The sequence below is a fragment of the Scyliorhinus canicula genome, chromosome 5 (genome assembly GCF_902713615.1).
Source record: "Scyliorhinus canicula chromosome 5, sScyCan1.1, whole genome shotgun sequence".
Classification (NCBI taxonomy): Eukaryota; Metazoa; Chordata; class Chondrichthyes; order Carcharhiniformes; family Scyliorhinidae; genus Scyliorhinus; species Scyliorhinus canicula.
Window position 1 is genome coordinate 93,361,383 of NC_052150.1, and position 27,615 is coordinate 93,388,997.

The window sequence follows — 27,615 nt, forward strand, 5'->3', positions numbered from 1 at the left end:
TTTATATGAATATATAATATAGTAAAAGGGTGATAAGAGGAGTGGGATCTATTTGGAACCAAAAAGGGGATTTATCTATGGAGGCAAGGGGAATAGCTGAAGTATTAAATTAATAGTTTGCATCCGTCTGTACCAAAGAAGAAAATGCTCCCAGGACATGGTTATTCAGACACTTACGGGGTTTATAATGAATGATGTGGTGGTACTGGATAGGCTGCCTGTACTTAAAGTTGATAAGGTACCAGGACAGGATGGAATGCATCACAGACACAGAGAAGAGCGAGTAAAATTGTGGAGGCACTGGCTGTAATTTCCCAGTGTTCCTTAGATTTGGATGTGCTAGAGGACTAGGAGAATTGCAATGTTACACCATTATTCCGAAAAGGGTGCACAGATAAGCCAAATAGATAAGCTGGCAATTACAGACCAATAGTTTTAACTTTAGTGGGAGGCAAGCTTCTAGAAACAATAATTCAGGACAAAATCAACAGCCACTCAGGCAAATGCAGGTTAATTAAGGAAAGCAGCATGGATCAAGAGTGTTTAACTAACTTTCTGGAGGAAGTAACAGAGGATTGATGAAGGAAATACTCTGGAATTGGTGCACATGAACTTCCAAAAGGCATTTGATACAGTGCTGTACAGCCTTGTGAGCAAAGTTAGAGCTCATAGAATAAAAAGGACAGTAGCAAAATATTTTCAAAATTGGGTGAGTGACAGGGAACAGTAGTTGTCACTGGATGTTTTTGGGCCGGAAATAAGTTTGTGGTGGTGGTTTCCTAGGGATTGGTGGTGGGAGTCTTTCTCTTCCTGATATATATTCATGAACTAGACCTTGATGTACAGGGCACAATTACAATTTCAAAATTTGAAGATAACACTCACCTCAGAAGCTTTGAGAATTGTGAGGAGGGTAATGTGGAACTTCAAAGGGGCATTGATAAGATGGTGGAAAGGACAATCGAGTGACAGGTGAAGTTCAATGTAGAGTAGTGTGGAATGACTCTTTTGATAGGGAGAACGTGAAGATACAATATAAAGGGTACAATCTAAAGGGTGTGGAGGAGTAGCGGGACCTAGGTGCATATGTGTGGAAGTCATTGAAGGTTGCATGGGACATTCAACAATGCTTACAGTATCCAAGGCTTTATTAAAAGGGCATAGAGTGAGATCAGCTGGTTCTGTTATTGATGGGGATGTTTTAATCATTCCCTGGGGTTCTCTCCCGGAGATGGTTGGACAGGCACCATTTCTCTTCTCCTGAAAAAGGATAAGGATTCATTGCTCAACGTAAACGCAAAGCTTTTGGCCAAAATCCTGGCATCAAGGTTGGAACCTTGACTTCCGGAGGTAATTGGTAAAGACCAGACGGGATTTATAAAAGGACCAAAAGTTGTCATCCAATGGAAGGCTACTACTTAATATCGTTATCACCCTAGCGGCTAGGCCAGAACCGGAGATCACCATATCGTTGGATGCAGAAAAAGCATTTGATAGGGTCGAGTGGAGTTACCTTTTTGCAGTTTTGGAGAGGTTTGGGTTGGGCCCTGGGTTTGTTGTCGTGGGTGCATTTGTTGTACAAGGCTCCTTCTGCCAGCGTCCGTACAACACCAGGAGTTCGGGGTCTCTTTAGCTGCATTGGGGGAACGAGCAGGGGTGTCTGATGTCTCCCTTTGCGTTAGTATTGGCAACTGAGCCATGGGCTATTGCCCCTAGGGGTCTCCAAAATAATGGGAACGGATAGTTAGGGGTGGGGTGGAACAGGGTGAGGATGACCTTTTTGCCGTATGGGAGGGACCTGGGGCCAGTTATGGGGGACTTAATGAGTATACTGAAGAACTTTGACTCCTTCTCTGGATAAAGTTAAATTTAGGGAAGAGTGAGTATTGTTTAGTCAACAATTCATGGAGGGACGCCAGTCTTGGGGGCCGACTCTGCCGCCTGGCTGAGACTAGCTTTCGGTATTTGGGGGCCCAGGTGGCTCGGGATTGGGTGATGCTCCGTAAATTAGCAAGGAGGGTCAAGGCTGACCTGCAAAGGTGGGAAAGCCTTCCACTGTCCTTGCGGGCCGGGTTCAATCCATCAAGATGAACATCGTGTCGACATTCTTGTTCTTATTTCAGTCTCTTCCGGTATTTCTCAAGTCATTTTCCCGAGGGGTTGAGCGGCTTATATCAGGTTTCACATGGGTGGGAAAAGTCCTGAGGATTCAAAGGGGTGTCCTACAGAGGGATAGATGGCCACGGGGTCTTGCGCTTCCAAATTTGACGTTTTACTACTGGGTTGCTGACGCGAAGATGTTGGAGCGATGTGGAGAGGTGGTGTCTACCTGGGTGCGGATGGAATCTGGGTCGTGTAGAGGGTCCAGTTTGGGGGCACTGGTGATGGCGCCTTTGACATTTGCTCTGTCAAGTGCTCGTCAAATCCAGTGATGGTCTCCACTTTAAAAGAATAGAGGCAACTTTTGTCATCGTTTCAAGCTGGGGTCAGTATCAAGGCTGGCCCCCATTTGAGTGAACCACTTGTTCGGGGCGGAAAAGTTAGATGCCGAAGAAACGGGCTGGAGAGCGTGAGCGATTTATTCCTGGACGGGCGGTGTGCCAGCCTGGGGGAATTGAAAGAGAAAATCAGGCTCAAACTCGTTTAGGTACCTCCATGCATGAAATTTTGATTGACGAATATTTCCAACATTCCAGGTGCACTGCCATCATCCTTGCTGGAGAGGTTCCTTTTCTGTCTGGGCCTGGTGAGGATTGTACGTCCGGCATTTATGGACAGATTTTGGGGGAGGATCTGGTCTCAGTGGAAGGGCTGAAGGCCAAGTGGGAGGAGGAGCTGGGGCCTATATTGGATAAAGTGGTGTGGGGTGAGGCCCTCCTCAGGGTGAACGCCATGTCGATTTGCGCGGGACTGAGCCTGATCCAGCTCAAGGTAACGTTTAGGGTGCACTTTACTAAGGCCAGAGTGAGTTGTTTCTTTGCGGGGTTGAGGATAGGTGTGAGCGTAGTTCGAGAGGGCCCGCTAATCACACACATTTGTTCTGGTCCTGTCCCAAGCTGGTGGGTTTTCTGGGTCTCTTTATCAGCACCACGTCAGCAATCCTGAACATTGAGCTGGAGCCCTGCCCTTTGGCGGCTATATTTGGGGTTTCGGACTTGCCAGAGCTGCAGACGGGTGCAGGGGTAAACATTCTGGCATTCACCTCACTTGTTGCTCGGAGGCGAATCCTGTTGGGGTGGAGGCTGATGATGCTACCTAGTGCCTTGGTGTGGCTAGGTGACTTTTGTTTTTATATAAATTTAGAATACCCAATTCACCTTTCCCAATTAAGGGGCAATTTAGCGTGGCCAATCCACCTACCCTGCACATCTATGGGTTGTGGGAGTGAAACCCACGCAAACACGGGGAGAATGTGCAAACTCCACACAGACAGTGACCCAGAGCAGAGATCGAACCTGGATCCTCAGCGCAGTAAGGCACCAGTGCAAACCACTACTCCAACGTGCTGCCCTGTGGCTAGGTGACATAATGGAATCATGTCAGTCACATTTGCATTCACTCTTCTTCTACATGCAACAAACTATCTTCTTTTAAATAACCAATTGCGTCCTAGAGAACACTATTTTGAATGCTCCATTCTATATTTAAAAATTCCCCAGAACAGTAGGTACCAAGAATAGACCAAGCATTATGAATCCTAGACTTGATGAAAAATTCAAAACTCTGTCCTTTTCTGAAAACTACAACAGTTAAAGAACTGATTAATGTGGATGGACTTATGAAAATATTAGTGAACTCATTTATGCACCTTTCCCTCATAAAACCTGTGATGATAGGCATAATGTAAGTTTGTACATAATGTTATGCACGACCACCGAGTGGCATTGTGAACTCATCACGTCACCATGTGATCTGGGAGTTGGGCATGCTGGGAGATAAATGTATTTCCAGTAGTTCCATAAGAGTTGTTTGTTATTCAATTTATCCTAGTTATCTTACCAGACAGTTTGTTCTATAATAAACTATTTTAAACGACATGTTCTGTCGCTCTTCGTTCACTTTGGCCAGTCTACAGAACATGACATGGTACCAGGTGTGATGATTTAACCAGACCTTGAAGTTCAGGAAAGGAAAATTCAAACCACTGAAGATAACTCTGCAGGATAAGAAAGGAAACACATCTTTGTGACTAACCTTACAAGCTTCTCACATCTGCCGCTCAACCCGCGGTAAAACTTTGAACCCTGGAATGAAGGGCATCAACAGCTTCGGTTTACCGGTAATACAGACGAGAATTGGAGGCTGTTTAAGCTGCATGTTGCAACCCTTGGTCTGCAGGCACCGCCCGACGAGAGGCAAACCGCGTTACGACTCACTGTAGCAGGTCCCCAGGCAATTGAGATCTTCAATAAGTTTGCATTTAAAGATGAGGCTGACGGCAAAAACTTTGAAGAAGTGCTTAAAACATTCGATCAGCATTGCTGCCCTAGAAAAACACAAAACCTTTGAAAGCTGTATATTCCGTACGCGCACCCAGAACGCGGGTGAGGCATTCAATAGCGCCCTCACTGACTTGTGATTGAAAGCGCAGTTGTGCAACTTCAGCGCACTCCACTTGTCAATGTTAGGAGTTCAGATAGTTTTGGAATCTTCAATAATAGTGTACAAGTGGCTATGATGGGAAGTTGACCGGAAACTAGAAAGTGCCATTCCAATATGTCACGCTAGTGAGCTTTCTGCAAAGCAGCTAGACAGTTAAATCTCTATAATTTTGGTGCAAAGGCAGAAGAGATGGCATACGCCATTTGTGTGGTGACACAGCTGAATAAGAAACGTGTTCCCAGTGCAGGCAGCCGACCCGATCCTCCATGACATGCCAACGATGTGGCACTTAACATTTACCATGAAGATGTCCAGCTGTTGGACTGATCTGTCCCAAATGTGGTAGAGCACCACTTTTCCTGGCAATGTTACGCCCTTTGGACGTTGGAGCGACCAAGACCTGTTTACTTGATGGAGGAGACAGACAGCGAAGTACTGTCTGTTGTTGATATGATTTTCAGCGAGAGCAAATGAACTGCGAACTGCCAACTCCTAACTGAAGAAATAATCCCCATTTTGGAGACGTTGGCACCAGAGAAGTACGATGAATTATCCAATGCCCATGGCACAGTTCCTGCAGTGGATTCCCAAGTACTCGAGGCCAGTCCATCAAAAAACTTACAGGAAGAACAAATGGATACATCTTTGTGCAGTTCTCTAACAAAAGACAAAGCATGTATCATTCTATCAGATGAGGATGAGCCACTATTTGAGGCTAGACCACAAAGTGAAGAGGTAATGTCTAATATCGAGGACATTGATCTAGCTAAAATACCGGAATGTGAGGGTTTGCAGATCTTTCCTGAAGTCACACACTTGCCTGCAACTTCAAACGCATCCAACATTAGATGCATCACCAGTTGATGGGCATACAGTACAGCGTTCGAGCACAAGCACCATGGATCAACCAAAACTCCTCAATTTAGCCGAAGATTGAGAAACAGCTAATCCCTTGGCTGAGACCAGGAGCAAGAATGATGCTCTGGGTGCACAGGCAGATGTGAGTGTGGACCGTACCAATTTCACGGATGATGGCACTAAAACCAAGAGGAGAAGGAATAAGAGTCATTTCAAACGGCTAAAAGAGTTGGTGACTCAAAGACCAGAAAGAAAACCGGTCTTCCGGAAAAAGAAACAAGATCACATTCTTGTGGGCGGCACAGTAGTTAGCACTGTTGTTTCACAGCACCAGGTTCGATCCCCGGCTTGGGTCACTGTCTGTGCGGAGTCTGCACGTTCTCCCAGTGTCTGCGCGGGTTTCCTCCGGGTGCTCCGGTTTCCTCCCACAAGTCCCGAAAGACGTGCTGTTAGGTAATTTGGACATTCCGAATTCCCCGTGTACCCAAACAGGGCCGGAATGTTGCGACTAGGGGATTTTTACAGTAACTGCATTGCAGTGTTAATGTAAGCCTACTTGTGACAATAAAGATTATTAGTTATTATTGTTATTATTATGTCAATTCTCAGGAGACCAACCAGAAGATGGCATTAACCTGAAAGACAGAATGTGTACTGAACTGTGTAAAGGTTACGTGTATATAATTATGCATATGATCTTGAAATGTATAAAGTAATTTCATGCTTGCAAATAATTTTAGTTTACAAAGGAAAGGGGATGTGATATATGCATTATGTGAGTTTGTACATAATGTTATGCAGGACCCCTGACCACTAGGTGGCATTGTAAACTCATCATGTGACGATGTGATCTGGGCGTTGGTCATGCTAGGCGATGGACGTATTTGCAGTAGTTCCACAAGAATTGTTTAGTGTTAGTTGTTTGTTAGTTAATTTATCCTAGTTATCTTACCACGCAGTTTGTTCCATAATAAATTATTTTAAACTACATGTTCTGTAGTTCCTCATTCACTTAGGCCAGTCTACTCTACAGTACAGGACAAAATCGACATTGGAATATTAACACTTGTTTACTTTGTCAGTTAAAGAAATAAGTCGCCCTTCAGTTATTGTCCCTACAAACCTCAACTTTAGTTCAGCTGTTAAGAAATCTTGCCAAAGCTCCCCTTGACAGTTGAATACTTTAATCTCCCATTAATAAACAACTTGAAAGAGTCAGCATGTCTGGCCAATTTGAAAGCATTTCATTTCAGGAGTGGCAGTCTATGGCAAATACAAATTTGTACACACTGTACCTCAATTATTTTCTAAAAAAAACTGCACACTGCAGGGTGCTGTGGGTGGCGGAAGGAAAGAGACGAAGCTTAATGTTTCAAATATTATTAACAAATGCAGTTTAAAGGAGACGGTAAACTACCAGCTGCACACAATATTTGGTAAAACAGATCTGTAAAAAAATACATCAAAATATATTACATCTACCAACAGATACTGCCTTTACTGGCCCCTTATTAGAGTAATCCATCAAATTAGATGGTATCCCAGCTTGTTTATTTTCCCCATACCCCACCTTCCTGTCTTTTGCCTCAAACTCCTTTCAGTCCTTCAATTTTGATCCATCATACCGTAGAAGTGCAAACCAGTGTTGGTTTAGAAAACAGCTTCACAGGATGTGCAAAGCAACTGCGGCACTACAAATCCATTAACTTGCGTATGTTATACTGCACAAAGACAATCTACACACATTTGTAACTGAGCCCTGTTTAATCATGACAGCAATTGCACTACTTCAAGTGCAGCTCTAATCTGGCAGTGGTACAGAAGGCACAGGGTTGATGAGCCACGGTCACTGATTTATTTTTCTATTTACAACTGATGGGGGAAAAAAAAGGGGACAAATTGCAGGAAAGAGGCCAAAAATACCAATACAAATTCGGGGAAAATATTGTAACCCAGGTGTCACAGAAACAGTATTGGAATTGCCATAAACCAACGAGCCTAATGATAAACAAGTAGAATGCGATCCCAGAACACAGATAAAAGACCAATGCAATAAAAATCATGTTCAGTCATTCCAAATCTGTGCTCATAGTTTAAAATCCACCTGCCTCCAAAATGAAGAAAGAATAGCCAGTTTTCAGTCTCCATCAACAAATTTTTCAGCACTAGTTTCAGAAGATAATGTTCACAAAATAGGGAGCAGGATCAAGGAGAAGGTGTATGATCTGTACAGTATTTCTTGTGGCCTTTAGATATGTTCAATACATACATTTACTGCAAAAGCTCTGCAAATAGTCATTTGGTGTAAATGTATAGCTAACAATGAGTTTCAACACTACAAAGCACATCTCCTGGTAGATCATTCTAATTCTACATAAAAACAAGATGAAACATTACACTGTTCCCAGTGACACCAAGTACTGACGAAAGCTGCATTTTTGGAAGCACCATCTCTCAGATGAGGTGTTAAAAACAAGACCCTTTCTGTTTGTTTTCACAGATGTTAACAGTTCCATGGCACTATTGTGAAAAGTTGTAAGGAGTTCTATCAGTGTCCTAGTTAGTGAAAATTCTCTCCTCAACATCACTTAAGTTCATTAGCCATTCGTTCCATCCGATCATGGGATCTTGGGTGTACAAAACCATCTTGGGCAATAAAGCAAATCAGGGATCAGCAAATCAGCTACTCATTTTACACTTGGCCTGACTGAAATAAAGAAAATTGGGCAGAGTGTAAAATGGACTGCACCCCCCCCCTTTTGCCCTACCACCAAGATGAGTTTCTATCTCTCAGGTGTACAAAGTGGCAACCACATTTCCATATGCAATGGCAAATCTTCTGAACTATTCACTGTATGTAATAGGATGTTTGAAAGCATGATTACTAAATCAGTCCTTTAAATTCCAAGCCCACTCAACTATATCGTTCACCAGAAAATAGATCAAACTGGAAATAAAGCCGTCAAAGAGTAATTTTCGAAACCCCAAGTTCTATACTTTGGATGTTCCAGTAATCCCACCTCAGGAATAAGTTTCAGTGCAAGACTATCTCAGACTTAAGAAAAAACAGATTTGAAGTTCTATGTGCAACTAAGTAGAGTGCTCTTTCCAAGGGCTGGTGCAGACTCGGTGGGCCAAATGGCCTCCTTCTGCACTGTAAATTCTATGATTCTATGCCCCGGCTAAAGGAGTTTGTTATTCTAGCACACATGCAGCCTGCGAAACACGCAGAAAAATTATAGTTATGCAGTAGCCTGACTGAACACCATGCAGCTTGTGATAAATAAAGAGCAAATTCCATCTTCAAACAGAAAACATAATTCTTCTATCAAAAATAATTAATTGGCTTTCAGCTGAACACTTTGTTCCTGAAAAAAAGCCTGCAGATGACGGATATCTAATAACACTACAATGCATCCATGTTATTTGATAATGACACAGAAAATGCATTAATTAATTAATAACAACTCTGATACACTTCCCATTCTTTGCCAAAAACGTAGGCAATGTACTGACCCAGTTTGGTTAGTGGTCGAATCATGCTTTATCAGATTAACAAGGCATCTGCTGCACAAGGCATCTGGTGCACCTAAAAATATTGGGAGTGGAGAGAAGAGAAAGGAGAAAGATGAAGGAACAGAAGGGAGTCATCAAAGACTATTTTGACTGGCTCAAATTAAGAGATTTTAGTTTTTTATAAAACACACACACACATATATGGGATTACTGATCGATCATTACAAAGGAAGCTCTGTTCAAACCTTGCATGACCTCAATCTCTCACTATTTTATCATTCAAATAACCAGCATACAAAAAGACTTCAATTGTTAACAAAGGAAATGCCAGACCTGAGTATTTGCAGCATTTTCTGTTCAGGTTTCAGATTTCCAGCATCCATCCACCTGCCATAATTTGCACTTGTGCTAATGATTTTACAAGTTTCCTTCTCACCTAATTCACCACTGAATAAGCTCTATTCTTTTTACCGTGATACATACTCACCAGCTAGCTGAGCAATGCATACGGCAGTGTTTCATTTCGAACACAAGACAAAGCTGTCACAACCAACAAATCAGTACTTTTCTTTCTCTTTCAGATGCTGAGTTTAAAATCCACCTGCCTCCAAACTGAAGAACTACAATAAAAGCAAAATACTGTTGAGGCTGGAAATCTGAATCAAAGCAGAAAATCCCACTTCTACTATTCAAAATTTGCCCACGTGGGGTTTGCGCATTCTCCCCATGTCTGCAGGGGTCTCACGCCCACAAGCCAAAGATGTACAGGGTAGGTGGACTTGCCACACTAAATCATCAAGACCTGAAATACATTTTTTTTTTTTAAAATCAATGCCTATTACAACATTAATGCACCTAATGAATCAACTAAATTCAGTCCATTTGGATAGATTTTTGGTCAGGAGGTGAGAGGACCACATAAATTGATCAAGGAGAAATTGGCGAGTCAGCGGTCGGAAACTACGCTGTTGAACTATGTGTCAAACCTTAGGGAGAGATTAACTAAGGCTAGTGAGTTGGCGAGGAAACATTTAAAATTGTCACAACAGGTGATGAAAAAAAGCAGATAAGAAATCAAAAATGTTACCATCTGGAGGAAAATCAACATGACCTAAAAGAGTTATTACAGTAACGTAGAGCTGTATGTGAGAACAAATTGGGAAGTACAAAAGTAATTATTCATGATGTAGATATAGGAAATGCTATTCCCATTAAACAACATCCATATAGGCTCAATCCATTAAAATTAGAACATACAAACGGACATGGCGGATTTATATAAACATCAAACATAACTCCTTGACAAAATTAATGAAGAGCTGAAGGTTAGGGAGCAGCAGCATTGGATCCTCATCAAGCTGAAGGTATTAGTGCTGGTTACAAAAAAGGAAAAGCTAGCTTGGAAAGGCAGGTTCGAGAGGAAACTGAGATCAGACATCAAATTGCACAGGAACTCCAGCATACCAGCAGGTGACTGCACGAGCTAGAAGAGGAGCAACAACAACTTCATTTTTTTTTTTAAATTAATTTAGCGTGGCTAATTCTATTTTTTTTCCAATTAAGGGGCAATTTAGTGTGGCCAATTCACTTACACTGCATTCTTTTAGGGTTGTGGGGTGAGACTCATGCAGACACAGGGAAAAAGGTACAATCGCCACACGGACAGCAACCTGGGGCCAGGATCGAACCCGGGTCCTCAGCGCCGTGAGGCAGCAGTGCTAACCACTGTGCCACAGTGCTGCCCTGCAACAACTTCAACGAGAGAGGGAATTAATCACAAGACAATAGGTTGCAATGAAAGAAAGTGCAGGAACTTGGGAATTCCAAGAGCTGTCAAATTCCTGTCATGGTCGTGACACAGGAGCTGATGATACTAGTATCTGGTCAGGAGGGACAGATAGAGTACTCACAAAGAGTGTCTTCAGTGGTGGAATACTGGATCCAGAGGCTGATGAGTTTGCACTAAATGCGAGACACTGTCTTCAAGCGACTTTAGAAAAACTGCTGGAAGCTATAACAGAGACCACCTATCTGCTTGATAAAGCCAGGATTACTCAGACAGAATCTACACACAAATCTGTCCAAAAGAAAATGTGGTTGCGGATGCTTTATCACGACTATAACGTGGGAGAAGACTAAAATCAACTATATTCATGTTGGTGTTTGCCTGTTTAAAAACATAAAATTATATAGAGTATAAGTTATACGTAATCTTAAGAAATGTTTAAAGTTACAAGGGTTTTAGAAAATGAAGCCATTTGTTTACATTCCTGGAATAATTTTTTTTAAAGGGGGGGTGGGGAGATGTGACAATTGGAGGATTTTAGGAATATTGGCTTCTGAATATTGGGACAAGTTGAGAATTAAAAGCTGTGTGTTTGGCTGCAGTAGCCATGGTTTTAAAAAAGGATTGTGTTTTGCTTCTAGGAAATAATAGTGAAATTGACGAGACGAATGTGGCTTGACTGGGGAAGTCCCTGGGGAGTTAAGGTGCTTTAACAGCCTGCAAAGATAATTTTTCAGCTTGGGGAGATGAGGTCATTGGAGGCAGTGAGTTTGGAGAAGCTTTGAGGGAAAGAGGAGCTGAATGCTGATCTGCCTGACTCTGAATCCACAATTCTTTCCCAGTAGGATAGTTAATAATATTTTAAAGCAGAGCAATCTTGTCTGAAGAGGCTGAAATAACATAGTTGAAGCAGCTATTTGAAGAAATTCAGCCATAGTGTGAAGGGGTTCCAACCGGAGCCAAATCGGTTTCATAAAGCAAGTATTACTCTTTGCCCTGCTGATTCCTACACTGGATTGAGAGCTGCATGTTTACTTTCTTGTTGTTTAATGGGAAATTGTATCATAGTGTTAAGGGGCAATTGTAAGTTGTTCTTTTGTGGGTGTGAAGTTAAAAAGTTTAATATTGTATTCATAATAATGTTTTGTTTTAGAAATGCCAAAGCCCTATTTTTTTTTCATGTCATCACCCCTAGAGCTATTGATTCTTTCCGCACAGTCTTAAAATTAACTAAAATATTGGTGTTCGGTCCAGTAGCCTAGCCACTGTTGGGGTCTGGTCTGGGATCGTAATACAGTAACTTCCTTACTTCATGCCCCTATTACCCAATCCTAGAATACTGTATGCTTTATTAACTGTTCTCTCTTCAGAGAGATGGTGCATAGTGGCAATGTCACTGTACTAGTAATCTAGAGGCCCAGACCATACTCTGGGGACATGTTGGGTGGTAAAACTTCAATTCAATTAATAAATCTGGAATTGAAAGCTAACATCAACAATGAAACTATCAATCGTTGCCAAAAGTCATTTTGCTCTTTTTCTGGTTAGGCCTACATGTGGCCCCAGACCCACACTGTTGACTCTTAACTGCCTCTGAAATAGCCCAACAAGCCCCTCAGTCCAAGGGCAATTTGGGATGAGCAACAAATGCTGGTCTTTCCAGCGACACCCACAGCCAAAGAATGAATATATCTATCCTGCCAATGTCAATGACTTGTACATACATACATACATACATACATATCTCCTGTTCCTGCACCCCCTCCCCTTTAAACTTATGCCTTTTGCTTTATATTGTCTATGTTCTTCCTACTAAAATGAATCACTTCACATTTCCCCCAATTAAACTACATCTGCCACTTGTCAGTCCGTCCACCAATTAGTCTTGGTGAAGATCTATACCATCATCCTCACAATTCACGATGTTTCAAGTTTCAGATCATCCTTCATCAATCCCCAGCACATTATCTAGAATCCCCAGCATATTATGTAGAATATCTTATATTTTCAAAATGTTGCCTATTCACATCTACAGGACTCATGAAACAAAGGGATTAAGCAAAGTTTAAGAATAAGGTGTGCCTTGGAAGGTTGGCGATGTGGGCACAGTGAATCAAGTATAAAGTAACAAAATTATGGTTAAGAGTTGAGCATTGTTGGAGGTGAACTAGCTGGGGAGCAGATGTTATGGACTCAATGCTGGGTTTGAAATTCAACTCAGGGTTAAGTCTACACAGCAGTTAGCTGAACCCAACTGAATACCAAAGAGAGAGGATGGAGTTGGAACAATGGTACAGATTCAGAAACTTAGTAAACCATACCTTTCTCAGGTTGACCGTCAGGTACGCAGCGTGTCAACAAAGGGCTTCTCTTGAAGAAGGTCATGAGGTGAAGGTGGTAATGGCGGGAGATGGATCAGGCGGGTTGTTAGACACGCTTCGTGAACATGATTATAAACTGAAAATCCAAAAACATTAACCTACAGGTAGCCGGGGGGGGCTGCAGCTTTCTCACACACGGAACTGTACAGCCGCCATCTTTATTTGGCACTGGCAGCGGTGCATCTGCACAGTCTCAATCTTTATTGAAGTCCTACCAACTGCCCTGGCTTGAGACAATTCACATTGCTTTAATCTGTGATTATCCCTCTCTCCAGTTGCTCATCTGGACCTGTAAAAACTCAATTACCTGCAAAAACTCACATTCAAAGTATGGACTTGCATCTTTGACTTTGTCTATCTATATATATATATATATATATTATATATATATATATATATATATATATATATATATATATATATGACTTACTTTCAGCTGTTTCTTTTTGTCTAGTCAAAGATTTCCCCAACCACAGCAAAACTGAAAAATGTGCAATCTCTCACCAAGCTTGGAAACCTTGAATATCTTGGTGTTAGACAATAGAGGACAGGCTTAGATAGGTTGGCGAGTGCAAAAGGGAAGGAAATAAATGGTGTGAGTGGAATGGGGAAGGAAATAAACAGCGCGAGCATAAGCCAATTTGTCAGGTTACAGACCGCAACACAGAATGGGATTCAGGGGCAGTGGTACCTCACAAACCAACATGCAAGAAAGTGGAAAATTAACTGGAAACTAGAGGCAAACAAGCAGTGCGACTGAGCAAGTCCCGAGAAGTGGTAACGTGGTGTATAAAGGAGGCTGTCCAGAAAAGGGAAAGAAATTTAAGCATCTGAGCTACGAGGAAAATCCAAGAACTAAATAATTTACACGAAAAGAAAACTCGGTAGACATTATTCAAAATTCTTAAAGAATGGAAACTGAACTTCAATGATATATTCAAGATTAACAAATGGAGAAAAGCTGAAGTTTGAGAGAGGCAAAGACATTTGATTTAACTACTTTGTGTGCATAATTGTGTCACACAATACAAACATACAAAACATACAATTCAGGAAAGAATAATGGTAAATGAGAGTTTGTGGGACCTTTTCCTACATAAAACAGACAGCAGTGTTATGTGGTTGGATGGGCAGAAGAAAATTCCTAGGCCTATTAACACACAATGCTCTTGAATAAGCCCTTGCTGACAATTACACAGCATCTTTAGCAAAACGCAAGGAACCAGTCTGGCCATCTCATTAAAATATCTAATAGTATGGGTGGCAGGGTGGCACAGTAGTTAGCACCTCTGCCTCACGCTCCAAGGACCCGGGTTCAATCCTAGCCTCAGGTCACTGTCCATTGGCGGCATGGTAGTAAAGTGGTTAGAACTGTTGCTTCACAGCACCAGGGTCCCAGGTTCGATTCCCAGCTTGGGTCACTGTTTGTGCGAAGTCTGCACATTCTTCCTGTGTCGGCGTGAGTTTCCTCCGGGTGCTCCAGTTTTCTCCCGCAAGTCCCGAAAGATATTCTTCTTAGGTGAGTTGGACATTCTGAATTCTCCCTCAGTGTACCCGATCAGACAACATGGGGATTTTATCAGTAACTTCATTGTGGTGTTAATGTAAACCTACTTGTGACATTAATGAAGATTATTCTTATTATGTGGAGTTTGCACATTCTCCCCATGTCTGCGTGGGTCATCCCCACAACCCAAAGATATGCAGGATAGGTGGATTGGCTATGCTAAATTGCCCCTTAATTGAAAAAAAAATGAATTGGGTACTTTAAAATTTATATATAAATTTCAGCAATATCATTTGTGTGGCAAAATATTTTGAGGAACTTCATGGAGGAAAAGATGCCAAGCAGAAATGGAGGAAAAATTGAAGAGACAACACAAAAAGCACAGGGTTTGAAAATGAAGATAAATAGTAGGCAGAAGTGATAATAAGGATCATTTCAGAGACCACGTGAGTGGAAACTTGCCATTTCAGATGCAAAAATAGAGGCAGGAATGCAGCAACTGTTTTTGTTTCTCCCAGTCTGAAACAGCCCACTATTCTTTGCCATCACCTCTGCCACCCTAAATGTTTAAGAGATTCCATGGATGGATTTGTAACCAAAAATAATTACAGGTATATCGTATATAAAATGAATAATCTACTGTACCTCGGTTGCCCATTGAAAACAAGATTTAGTACAATTCCGTACAGGATTAAATACAAGAGAATGGATTTTAAGTTTTTTTAGGGGAAGCATATTCTGTTGCTCCATCATTAAAACAAATTGAAATCAGTAGTATTTCTAAAAGAACATTAAATAACCCATTTGGCATACAATGGAGAAGCTTCACCATTATTATGCTAGAACAAAATATCAGTCTAAAAAACAAATCATTAAAGCCACGGCAAAGATAAACTTTTAAATGTCCACTATAAAATCAAATTTACACATGGATGCGAACAATCTCCAGACTCCAATACAAGGGCACAAGATACAAGTGCAACTTATATACATCTAGCAGAATGCTGTCCAATAGGATTTCAAAACCAAATTTGTGATTACCTAGTCACCGGATTCGCCACACGACAAAATATATGCAATGTAATATATGCAATATTAAATGTGCAATATTAGTAAAACAAATGAGCAGACGGAGTGTTTACATGGACCATGTTGGTTGGGGTCTGTTTGATGGATGGCTATGTTATTGGGGGTTTTTGTTGGATTTTTCTGTTTAAAAAAATGTTAAAATTACCAAATGCCTTAATAAAATATTTTCTTTAAAAAAAAAGAGCAAAACAAATGAGCAATTCTCTGAAAACAGGTTGGAGGTTTTAAACACAATCAAGACACCAACATACCACTGCCAGAACGACTTGAAACAGGTTTTGAAATCCAACCATTCCACAAACCAAACCCACTGTATAAACTCTGAAAAAAAGTTGTGACATCTGTTATCTGAAGTGTTATGCATGTCTCTGATAGTTTGCTTCAGATAATACAATTTTCTGCAGTGCAAACTGTCTCTATTTCATCAGAATTGATATGTTAGGAGATTCAGGAAGAGAAAAGAATCAACAAATCTTGGCTTTCATGCGCCTGACTCTTACCTTGCTTACATGTTGTCACCTGCCATTTCCGAACAGTGACCAGACATTTAACAGACCTTTGGCTCATGGCCAGCCTCCTGTAACATCAACAGTACCCCATCTCTTTCGGTTGCTGATTTTAACAGATCTATTAAGGTGAAAGCTGAACATATTTGGATGGTGCTGCCTCAAGCTTGCAATAATTACACATTTCAACCCTCATTGGCAGCATGCAGTGCTGTCTGTCAATCACGCATCCTAATTGTTTCGCAAAAACTGTCAACTACCAGCTAAACAAAACCAAGCTCTTCAGTCAACATCCCCCTGGTCACTAGATTCCTGAAGAAAATTTCAAGAGCAACTAGATCGCTTTCCTTCCAAAGGCCAGTCCAGTTTTCACAGCTACAGAGAAGTCCAGATGATCTAAACAGACCATCATTTTGAGGTACCCACACAGCACAAGAACAAAGAAAAGAGGAGGCAACAAACAGTAAACTATTTTTCTTGTTTCATTGAGCAAATGGTCCTTCCGCTTCAGGTCACTAAAAACACAAACTATATTCAAGTTCGGAATTACAAATATCTAAAACCTGAACAATATTCTAATGAACAAAGTTGAGGTCTAACAGATATGTGACTTTTGTCTGACAACAACATGGTTGATTGCACAATTAGGGACAAACTGAGTGACACCCATACTCATTGCTGTAACTTTAAACACAACTTGACCTAATCTGTGGCTCTAAAAATAAACTGCATCAATTCACTTCAAGCTTGTGGCCAATTAGTGAGTGCACTGGACAACACTGTTCCAGTGAAACCTGTAGATTTCATTATTAGTTGGACTTTAAAAAAAAAATTGTAACATACTGTTCCATCAGTTTACTAATTCACAATAATCTTGTCATTTATAAAATATCCAGCCAATTGGTTTGCATTGTATTTGAAGCACCAATAGAGGGTTTGGCAATACATAGATCATTTCTTTGCCCGACTCCCCTTTATTCCTAATTATTGCTAAGCAGGCAATTGTCATGTTAAAGGCTTTCAATGGAAAAAACATAGAGACTCTTACGTACTTTCAACAGCACACTAAAGAAAATGGAGAGATCTGGAAACAGCCAAACTGCCTATCATCTGACAAAGAGCTCAGAACACAATCTATAATTGCAACGGGTAGAAAATCAAGGGTGCCCCTCTTTCAGCACCCCGGCCTTTTGGCTAAGATGAGCGTAAGGTCAAGTATAATGCCTGGATCTGGTAGGTCTCTCTTGTGGGGACCATGAATTGGGTTCAATTTGAACGGGTTTTTGGAGCAGGCAAGAAGCTGGATTAGGGGTTTTCCCCTGTCCATACTGAGCTCTGGCTTTCTAACTCTGATAAAGTAATTTTTATTTTTTTTTTTAATTTAAAAGGGGAGGGTTTTTTTTTTAAATATAAAAGGGAACATAAGCCTATCTTTACATCTGACACGGAGTCCACTCCGACACAGAAATCAAACTTTGTGAAGTGATTTATTTTGGAAGGTCGAATTTGAATGCTGAATACAGGGTTAAAGGCAGAATTCTTGGAAGTGTGGAGGAACAGAGGGATCTTGGGCGTCCATGTACATAGATCCCTCAAAGTTGCCACCCAGGTTGATAGGGTTGTTAAGATGGCACATGGGGCGGGATTCTCCGATCCAGGGGCTAAGTATTGAGTGTTTCACGCAGCTCCAGCTGCCAATACGGGCGCGAGCACAACCGCCGCGTGGGGTGCCGTCTCCGTGCCAACATGGCAGAGACCTACAGGAGCCTGGCGCGGAGGAACATAGGCCCCCATCGGGATAAACCTGCCCCCTGAACGGTAGGCCCTGATTGCAGGCCTGGCCACCGTGGAAGACACCCCGGAGTCGGATCCCCCCTCTCCCCCACAGGCCACCCCCCGCAGCCAGAAAGCCGAGGTCCCGCCGGGTAGGACCACACGAGAACGCCTCCGGCGGGACTCAGCCAAACTGGGCGGGCACTCAGCCTGTCGTGTGGGGAAAATCGCTAGGGGGGGGGGGGCGGGAAAAATCGCTAGGGGGGGGGCGGGAGGAATCGCTGGGGGGGGGGAGAATCGCTGGGGGGGGGGAGAATCGCTGGGGGGGGGAGAATCGCTGGGGGGGGGGGAGAATCGCTGGGGGGGGGGAGAATCGCTGGGGGGGGGGGAGAATCGCTGGGGGGGGGGAGAATCGCTGGGGGGGGGGAGAATCGCTGGGGGGGGGGGAGAATCGCTGGGGGGGGGGGAGAATCGCTGGGGGGGGGGGAGAATCGCTGGGGGGGGGAGAATCGCTGGGGGGGGAGAATCGCTGGGGGGGGGGAGGAGAATCGCTGGGGGGGGGGGAGAATCGCTGGGGGGGGGGAAGAGAATCGCTGGGGGGGAAGAGAATCGCTGGGGGGGAAGAGAATCGCTGGGGGGGGAAGAGAATCGCTGGGGGGGAAGAGAATCGCTGGGGGGGGAAGAGAATCGCTGGGGGGGGGGAAGAGAATCGCTGGGGGGGGGGAAGAGAATCGCTGGGGGGGGGGAAGAGAATCGCTGGGGGGGGGGGAAGAGAATCGCTGGGGGGGGGGAAGAGAATCGCTGGGGGGGGGGAAGAGAATCGCTGGGGGGGGGGGAAGAGAATCGCTGGGGGGGGGAAGAGAATCGCTGGGGGGGGGAAGAGAATCGCTGGGGGGGGGGGGGAGAATCGCTGGGGGGGGGGGGAGAAAGGTTTTCTCACTGGAGCGAAGAAGAAAGACAGGTGACTTCATCGAGGTGTAGAGGGTGATGAGAGGCATGGATAGAGTGGATAGCCAGAGACTTTTCCCCAGGGCGGAAATGGCTGTCACGAGGGGACATGATGTTAAGGTGATTGGAGGAAAGTATAGGGGAGATGTCAGGGGTAGGTTCTTTACACAGAGAGTGGTGGGTGTGTGGAATGCACTGCCAGCAAAGGTGGTGGACTCAAGAGTCATTAGGGACATTTAAGGAACTCTTGGACAGGCACATAAGGCAGCAGTAAATTGAAGGGGTGTAGGTTAGGTTGATCTTAGATTAGGATAAATGGTTTGCACAACATCATGGGCCGAAGGGCCTGTACTGTGCTGTACTGTTCTATGCTTTATGTTCTATCTTCCAGAGAGAGGTGGCACCCTCAATAAAGCACTTCCACTTATCGAACCCGATTATCAGTAACAAAAAACAGTGTCAGATACCGAGAGCTCAATACTACAGGATCCTAGCAGTGCAGAATTCTAGATGTGCATAGAAAGTGCAGAGATGAAATTAAAATAGAAATTAGGAAAACAAAGAGGGGCCATGAGAAAATATTGGCAAGAAAAATCAAGGTATTTTCAAGATTGTATTAAAAACACAAGATATTTTTTAAATAAAGAGCAATAGGATAATTATGGAAGAATAGGGGTCAATAGGTAACATTTAGGGCAGCACAAGTGATTAGCACTGTGGCTTCACAGCTCCAGGGTCCCAGGTTCGATTTCCTGCTGGGTCACTGTCTGTGCGGAGTCTGCACGTTCTCCCCGTGTCTGCGCGGGTTTCCTCCGGGTGCTCCGGTTTCCTCCCACAGTCCAAAGACGTGCAGGTTAGGTGGATTGGCCATGACAAATTGCCCTTAGTGACCAAAAAGGTGAGGAGGGGTTATTGGGTTACGGGGAAAGGGTGGAAGTGAGGGCTCAACCGGGTCAGTGCAGACTCGATGGGCCGAATGGCCTCCTTCTGCACTGTATGTTCTATGTTCAGGATAGTCTTAAATTTATGTGGAAACAAAACATGGGCATGGTTCGTAATGAATAGTTTGCATTTGTCTTCACAAAACAGCAGTGTGATACTGATGTTGTAGTTAAGGAGAAGTGTGAAATTTTGGATGAGATAAATAGGGAGGAAATACTCAGGGGTTTAACGTATCTGACAGTAGATAAATCAAGCCAAATGAAATATATCCCAGACCACTCAGAGAAACAAGAGGAAATAAAAGAGACTCTAACCATTATTTTCAAATCATAACTGGCTACAAGTTTGGTGACAGAGGATTTGCAGCTACTAAGGTTGTGTTGTACCATTGTCTAAAAAGTGAGAAAGGGATAAACTTCGCAATTACAGTCCAGTCAGCTTAATCTCAATGACGGGCAAATGAGCAGAGAAAATTCTAAAGGAATGTATTAGCTGTCATTTAGAAAGACGCACAGATTAGTCAAGGACAGCCAGCATGGATATTAGATGAAGGTTTGTCTGACCAGTTTGCTTGAATTTTTGAGGAAATAACAATGATGGTCAATGAGATAGCTCACGTGATATAGTCTAAATGGATTTTAGCAAGGCATGGTCCCACATGGCAGAATGTACGTTACAATGTCACATTTTCAAACAAATCAGGCCCTCAAAATTGAAACAGGACAAGCCAAAGGAGAAATAAGTTTAAATAGAATTGAGCTCCCTGGGTTTCTGGAAGAGATATAGATATCTCGGCCTTCAGAGTAATTTGACTAGTGTAAAATGTGGTCATTAGTGTTATCGAATTACCGGTTAAAGTGTTCGAGTTAAACGGCCATTCAAAAGCTAATGTGAATTTTCTTTTCCCCCAGTCTGCTCCATGCAATAGGACAGGAACATCATCCAACATGTTGCACCACAGATTACTAACGAAACAGTTTGGCATTTCATGAGTTCAGAAGAAATGTTACTATCTCTAAACAGCTGACGCTAACACCTCGCGTCTACATCAAAATCTGCAAAATGTTCTTCATCAAAACCAGAACCAGATATGGCCACCTTGCAAAACAGCCAAGGGGTGTTCAGATCATATTTTTACATCACGAAATACTACCCCCGTGAAATGAGTAATATACATTAAACAGACTGGCAAAGGCACGGCCTAACCACTTCATACAATAGGGCGAGAAGGATAAAGGCGGGCAAGACAAATTAACATCAGGGTTGGTTTTACACGTGTATAAATCCCCAACACAGACGGATTATGTCCGGAGATACAGTGCAATCTATTTCCTCAATGAAGAAGCCCGCCGAGGAATTGCCATACAAACCCCCTCCACTACCCTAGTGACGGACACCAGTATTACTAACTGTACGTTGTACACAATGATTGCAAGGCGATTAAAGAACGCGTAAAGCAGTTAAAACATATTCGGCCGAATCACCATTCAGAACAGCAGACATTAGCCCCAGAGATCTGCTGCAAACTTTCCCATCTGAAGCACGAGCAGCTGCGGTCATTTTTTTTTTTATTCAAAAATTTAAAAAAGAAAATCGTCCTACAGTCCACACCTCAAAATTTAAAACACAAGCACAATTAAATGAAGGAGGGACGGTGCAAGTCGGAAATGTGTGGAAAGCACAAACCTGTGTGCAGCCGGCTCCCTTCCTCGCCGTGTGCGCGCGCGTGCGTGGCTTGTCAATAGAACACGCGCGAGCCGCTGGCCCAACGAGTGAGACAATCGGCGCGTTCCAATTTCCAGCTCGCGCCTCGCACAGGCGGAACGTGGCGGACGGCGGAATTCCACTCGGAAGTTGGGCTTCCCTTTGACAGAAGATGGCGAGGAGACGCCGGGACGGCTGGGGGGGGAGCAAGCCGGTAAGGTCACGTGCAGGCAGCGCTGAGTGCGCAGCGCGCATGCGTCCACCCCCCACGCGCCGCCAGCAGCTGCTGAGTCCGCTCCCACTTGGCTGAGTTTATACAGTGACCCACGTCAGTGTCAGAAATGAAATATGTTTGCTTCATTCTTAAATGGGGCGAATGTCATCTTGCAGGGTTTTACTCTTTTTAATTGCACGAGGTGCTGTGTGTGACTACTCAGCAGGCCAGGCAGCATCTGTAGAGAGAGAGAGAGAGGCAGGTGAGCTAAAGTTTCAGGTCGATTATCTGCCACTTTCATATTTCCAGCGTCTGCACTTGTTTTGCTTTTGTATCATAACTCCAGCACAAATCCCCATTTGCTTCCCCCGATACGAAGGAGGGGCCGAATCTTGTTGGGAACAAGGGGAGTGTTTGTGGATGAGTCAGTTGTTGGGCATGATGGAACTTTGACCGAATGAAGGAAAGGGCGCAGAGGGATTGCTCTTATTTGAGTGAAACAAAAAATGGTAATTGATTGAAGCAAACATGCCCGGACAGAATTGACGAGTTCGGCTCGACTCCACTCTCCCGAACTGAAATGTTCACTCTTTTCTCTCTCGCCACAAATACTGACAGACCTGCTGAGAATTTCCAACACGTTTTGGGTTTTATTCCAAGGTTCACCTCGTTCAGCCTCTATCATTTTTATAATCGTGCAATCAATAATAAAGTAATTAACTCATGACAATGCATTTTGCCTTCCCTAAAAATCTGCCCTTTTGTTTCCTCCTTTCCCAGTCCCAAACATCAGTCGACAGCTCAAACAGCGATTCACTTGTACTTGATCTTTCCTGAATTCCCTCCACATTGGGCAGATCAAACAGAAATTGGATGATCGCTTTGAGAAATACCTCCTTTTTTCAGTCTGCGAGCGTGACCCTGGACCTTCAGATCGGCTGTCCTATCAATTCTCCACCCCACTCTGACACGTCTTCAAAAATCACTGTTCCAATGAAATGTAACGTAAACTCAGGACAGCACCTCATTCAATTCGGCATTTTACAGACTTCCTGACTCAACGGCACATAAACTCTACCCCCTTTGGCAACAGCTGCTGTTGGTGATCCTATTTGCATATGCTCCCAACTAATTGTTTGTTTCTTTACCTGTCCCATTGCCATCTCCTTTTGTCTTGCACCATAATCCCTTTCATTTTTTAATTTATCCTGCCTTCCACCCCATTCGTTCCATTTTGATCTTCCTATCCCTGCGTCTGTAACTGCTGAAAACGTGTTTATCTCTCTAACTTTACCCAATTTGGATTCAAGGTCATCAACACAAAATGTTGGGCGGAATTTTCCGAGTCCAATGAGGGCAGGTTCAAAAGCGAGCTGTAAAGGTCCCAGAAATTAATATTGCGTTGGGATAACAATGAGATCCTCTTCAGGCTTTCCCTGGGGTTGGGATTAGAGAGAGAGGGGAAACTCCATGGATCGGTTAAATAAGTAATTAAGAAGTGGTAGAGGTCGTAAAGAAGCTAAATATCGACTATTTTAACCCTCTTTAGATTTCCCAGTGACTCCATTCCTGGTCCGCCGCCCCTTCCCCCAACACATATACGATTGCAGCCGATTTTCGAACCAGCACCTTGCAAATATTATTGGAACCTCCGTCTCCAATGTCTAGCCGCCCTGCTCCTGGGAGATTGTCATGGATTCACGGACGGCTGCTGGCACCATGGCTACTCCATGTGCTGGATTGAAAATCCGGTCAGGGTCAGGAGAATGTCCTTAATTAAGCCCTCAAGGAACTCTCTAAAATTCATTGGATTTGGGACTGCATTGGAAAGCTGACACAATACTTGGGACGTGAAATTGCATCTTGTCCGTCACTCGTTTTGCCATATCAGGCAAACAAACATTCTGACCCATGGTGTCTCCCAGGCATCTGTACTGAGGCTGCAGCTTTTCACTGCATTTATAAATGATCTGGATGAAGGAACAGAGAACCGAACAGAGTATCTGTCGCTGACAGAACGTTAGATACAACTGTAGATGGGAGCAGAAAGTTGCAAAGCAACATTGATTGATTAAATAAGTGGGAAAGCCTGTGCCAGACAAAGTACGATGTAGAAAGTTATGAGTGTATCTACCATGAACTGAAGAAAGAGATCAAGAGTATTTGCTCACTCATATAGGAAAGCAAATGCAATATTAGCATTCATGTCAAGAGGGCTAGAATACAAGACTAGGGCTGTATAAAGGCTGTTTAAAGCTCTGGTCAGACCCCATTTGGAGTATTGTGAGCAGTTTTGAGCCCCATATCTAAGGAAGGATGTGCTGGCCTTGGAAAGGGTCCCGAAGAGGTTTACAAGAATGATCCTCGGAATGAAGAACTTGTCGTATGATGAATGGTTGAGGACTCTGGGTCTGTATTCGTTGGAGTTTAGAAGGATGAGAGGGGACCTTATTGAAACTTACAGGATACTGCGAGGGCAGGATAGAGTGGACGTGGAGATGATGTTTCCACTTGTAGGAAAAACTAGAACCAGAGGACACAATCTCAGACTAAAGGGGCGATCCTTTAAAACAGAGATGAGGAGGAATTTCTTCAGCCAGAGGGTGGTGAATCTGTGGAACTCTTTGCTGCAGAAGGCTGTGGTAGCCAATTCACTGAGTGTCATTAAGACAGAGATAGATTGGTTCTTGATTAATAAGGGGATCAGGAGTTATGGAGAGAAGGCAGGAGAATGGTGATGAGGAAAATATCAGCCATGATTAAATGGAGAGCAGACTCGATGGGCTGAGTGGACTGATTCTGCTCCTATGTCTTATGGTTTATGAAATGACAAATAGCATGGTAGGGCACTGTCAAAAGAAATGAAATTAACAAAAGTGCCCCCTTTTTTAAAGAGGAACAAACTCCAAATTATTAGTGAAACAAAAACAAACAAACCAAGTTAAAATAAAGTTATTCCTATTTTCAATTATGCATTCCTGTCCCTTTCGTTCCCACTGGTTGCAGAAGGCCTCAAACATGCAATACCTAGTACTTCTCCATGGATACAACCAGGGAAAAGGCTGGTATTTGTACAGATCAATCCCACGACTGAGTGCTGTCTGGACCTGTGGATGGTCACTTTGGCCAGGCCCTGGAATAGTTCCACAATGAGGTCGTCTGAGTTGTCTGCCCCACTTCACACTGACTGACCAACAGTCAGGAGCATGGGACTGAAATGCAGCCAACTGTTAAGTAGCAACTCCTTCAAATACGGAAAGGGGAAAGGTGGGCAGGGAGCTGCATCTTCCCACACCGCAAGTAACTATTGTGGTGAATGTAATATATATATATATTATATATGATCATTCACACTGTCTTTGTAAGCGCAGTAGCGCTATCCTACCACTAGGGGGAGTAGCTCTGGGAGTACTCAGGAACTTGTACTGGGCTCCACCCTTGGCTCTGCCCATGACTCCTCCCCCTAGTGCTGCTGTATAAATACCCTTGTCCAGAGTCCGTCTGAGTTCACTAAGAGTTCATCAACGGGTAACAGGCTGGCTCTGAAGTAAGTCGATTAAAGCCTAGATTCATATCGGAAACACGTGTCTGGTGAATTGATGGTTCCATCAATTTAATCGACTTAAGAACAGTAAAGATCGATTATGGAATCGGCCCTCAAGCCTGGACTCCTGGAACTCGACCCGCAAGATGCAGAGGCTAAAGAAATCTTCTCCCACTGGATCCGGTGCTTCAAGGCCTACCTGGCAGAAACAAGCACAGCCAAAACAACAGAGGATCAGAAGCTAAGTCTACTGCAAGCGAGGGTGAGCCACAGAATCTCTACGCAACTAAACTCGGCCAGTTCATATACTGTGGCGCTAGCAGTTCTCGATAAAATTTATGTAAGGCCTATTAATGAAGTTTACGCTCGCCATGTGTTCACGACTCGCCGCCAGAGTCCCACAGAATCACTCGTTGAATTTCTAAGGGAACTCAATAATTTGTCCAATGACTGTAATTATCAAGCGGTTACCGCGGCTGAAGACAGGGAACTTGCTGTACGCGATGTTTTTGTAGCGGGCCTCAGGTCTAACTATGTGCGCCAACGACTGCTGGAAAAGGGGGCACTGGAGTTAGAAACGACTGTGGAAGCTGCTACCACGATGGAGGTCTCCTTCCGCAGCCTTAACTCGTTCCCCGTGGACCCCGCGACCCAATCATGGGCCCCCGACCAGCGACTCCCCCAGGCCTGTTCTACGCAGCCGCCCAGCCACCATGCTGCCCCAGCCAGCCACTATGCTGCTCCAGCCAGCCACTATGCTGCTCCAGCCTGCCATATTTGCGGCCACAACCAGCACCGGCGGCAGCACTGCCCGGCCCGCAACGCGACCTGCAGCAGCTGCGGGCGAAAAGGCCATTACGCAAGAGTGTGTCTTGCTAAAAGGGCCCCAGCTTCCAACTCCCCAGCTACTCGAAGTAATCGCTCGCCTCACTCGCAGGCTCGCGGGGCCCGAAACGCTGCGGCCGATGCCCCGACTCCGCCCCCTCCAGCCACGTGCGATCCATGGGGGCCACCATCTTGGAAAACCTCCACCACGCGGCCGACCACGTGCGACATGGGGGCCGCCATCTTGGACGCCATCTTCCTCGCCGCTCGCCACGTGCGATCCACGGGCCCGATCGGCATCTCCGCGCTCGGACAACTCTGCGGAAGAATTCGACTATGAACACAGAGTGCAGTCATCACGGGGCCACTCCAGCACAGCTGATCGAGCCGCCGACTACCCGCAACTCAGCGCGGTCACCCTGGATCAATCACAACCAAAGAATCTACGAAACTCAATGGCAGAGGTCCATATCAACGGGTACAACACGCCATGCCTCTTCAACTCCGGGAGCACGGAGAGCTTCATACATCCAGACCTGGTAAGACGCTGTTCGCTCCCCGTTTTCCCCGTGCAGCAAACTATCTCGCTCGCTTCAGGCTTCCATTCGGTCCAGATTCAGGGGTGCACCGCCGCGACACTCACAATCCGAGCCGCTAGCTACTCGAAATTCAAACTCTACGTTTTGCCCGAACTCTGCGCTCCACTCTTATTAGGCCTAGACTTTCAATGTAACCTTAAGAGCCTCACCCTCAGCTTCGGCGAGCCCCTGCCCCCACTCACTATCTGCAGCCTTGCTATGCTGCGAATTCCACCCCCTCCTCTCTTCGCCAATCTCACGAAGGACTGTAAACCCGTAGCCACTCGTAGCAGGCGGTATAGCCTGCAGGATAGGGTATTTGTCAGAGCAGAGGTCCGAAGGCTACTCAGTGAGGGGGTTATAGAGGCCAGCAATAGTCCCTGGAGAGCTCAGGTGGTGGTCGTTAAGACCGGGGAAAAATTCCGTATGGTGGTCGACTACAGTCAGACCATAAATAGATTTACGCTCTTCAACACGTATCTCCTCCCCAGGATTGCAGACATGGTAAACCAAATCGCCCAGTACCGGCTCTTTTCCACGGTGGATCTGAAGTCTGTGTACCACCAGCTCCCAATCCGCCCGGAGGACCGCCACTACACAGCATTCGAGGCCGATGGCCTGCCTCTTCCATTTCCTCCGGGTCCCTTTCGGCGTCACTAATGGGGTCACGGTGTTCCAACGAGCAATGGACCAAATGATGGACCAGTACGGGCTGCGGGCCATGTTTCCGTACTTGGACAATGTCACCATCTGCGGCTATGACCAGCAGGACTACGACGCCAGCCTCCACCGTTTTCTCCAGACGGCACAGAAACTGAATCTCACGTACAACAAGGAGAAAT

General features: G+C 44.3%; 1 protein-coding gene and 1 long non-coding RNA gene across 7 annotated transcripts in view; one reads left to right on the top strand and one right to left on the bottom strand.

The window, feature by feature from the left end:
* Positions 1-21,777, bottom strand: part of LOC119966127 (MAGUK p55 subfamily member 6-like) — a 161,179-nt gene extending 139,402 nt beyond the window's left edge. For 2 of the 6 annotated variants that reach the window (XM_038797385.1, XM_038797384.1), the window contains exon 1: positions 21,595-21,777. The gene's annotated coding sequence lies outside the window, so the exon portion shown is untranslated. Of the gene's footprint in view, positions 1-8,976; positions 9,002-21,594 lie in introns of those variants that run through there. The other 4 variants (XM_038797382.1, XM_038797380.1, XM_038797381.1 and 1 more) reach the window with 3 other exon arrangements.
* LOC119966129 overlaps positions 21,701-27,615 on the top strand; it is a 28,342-nt gene continuing 22,427 nt past the window's right edge. The window contains exon 1 of the long non-coding RNA XR_005460683.1: positions 21,701-21,826. This is a non-coding gene — a long non-coding RNA (uncharacterized LOC119966129). The remainder of the gene's footprint in view (positions 21,827-27,615) is intronic.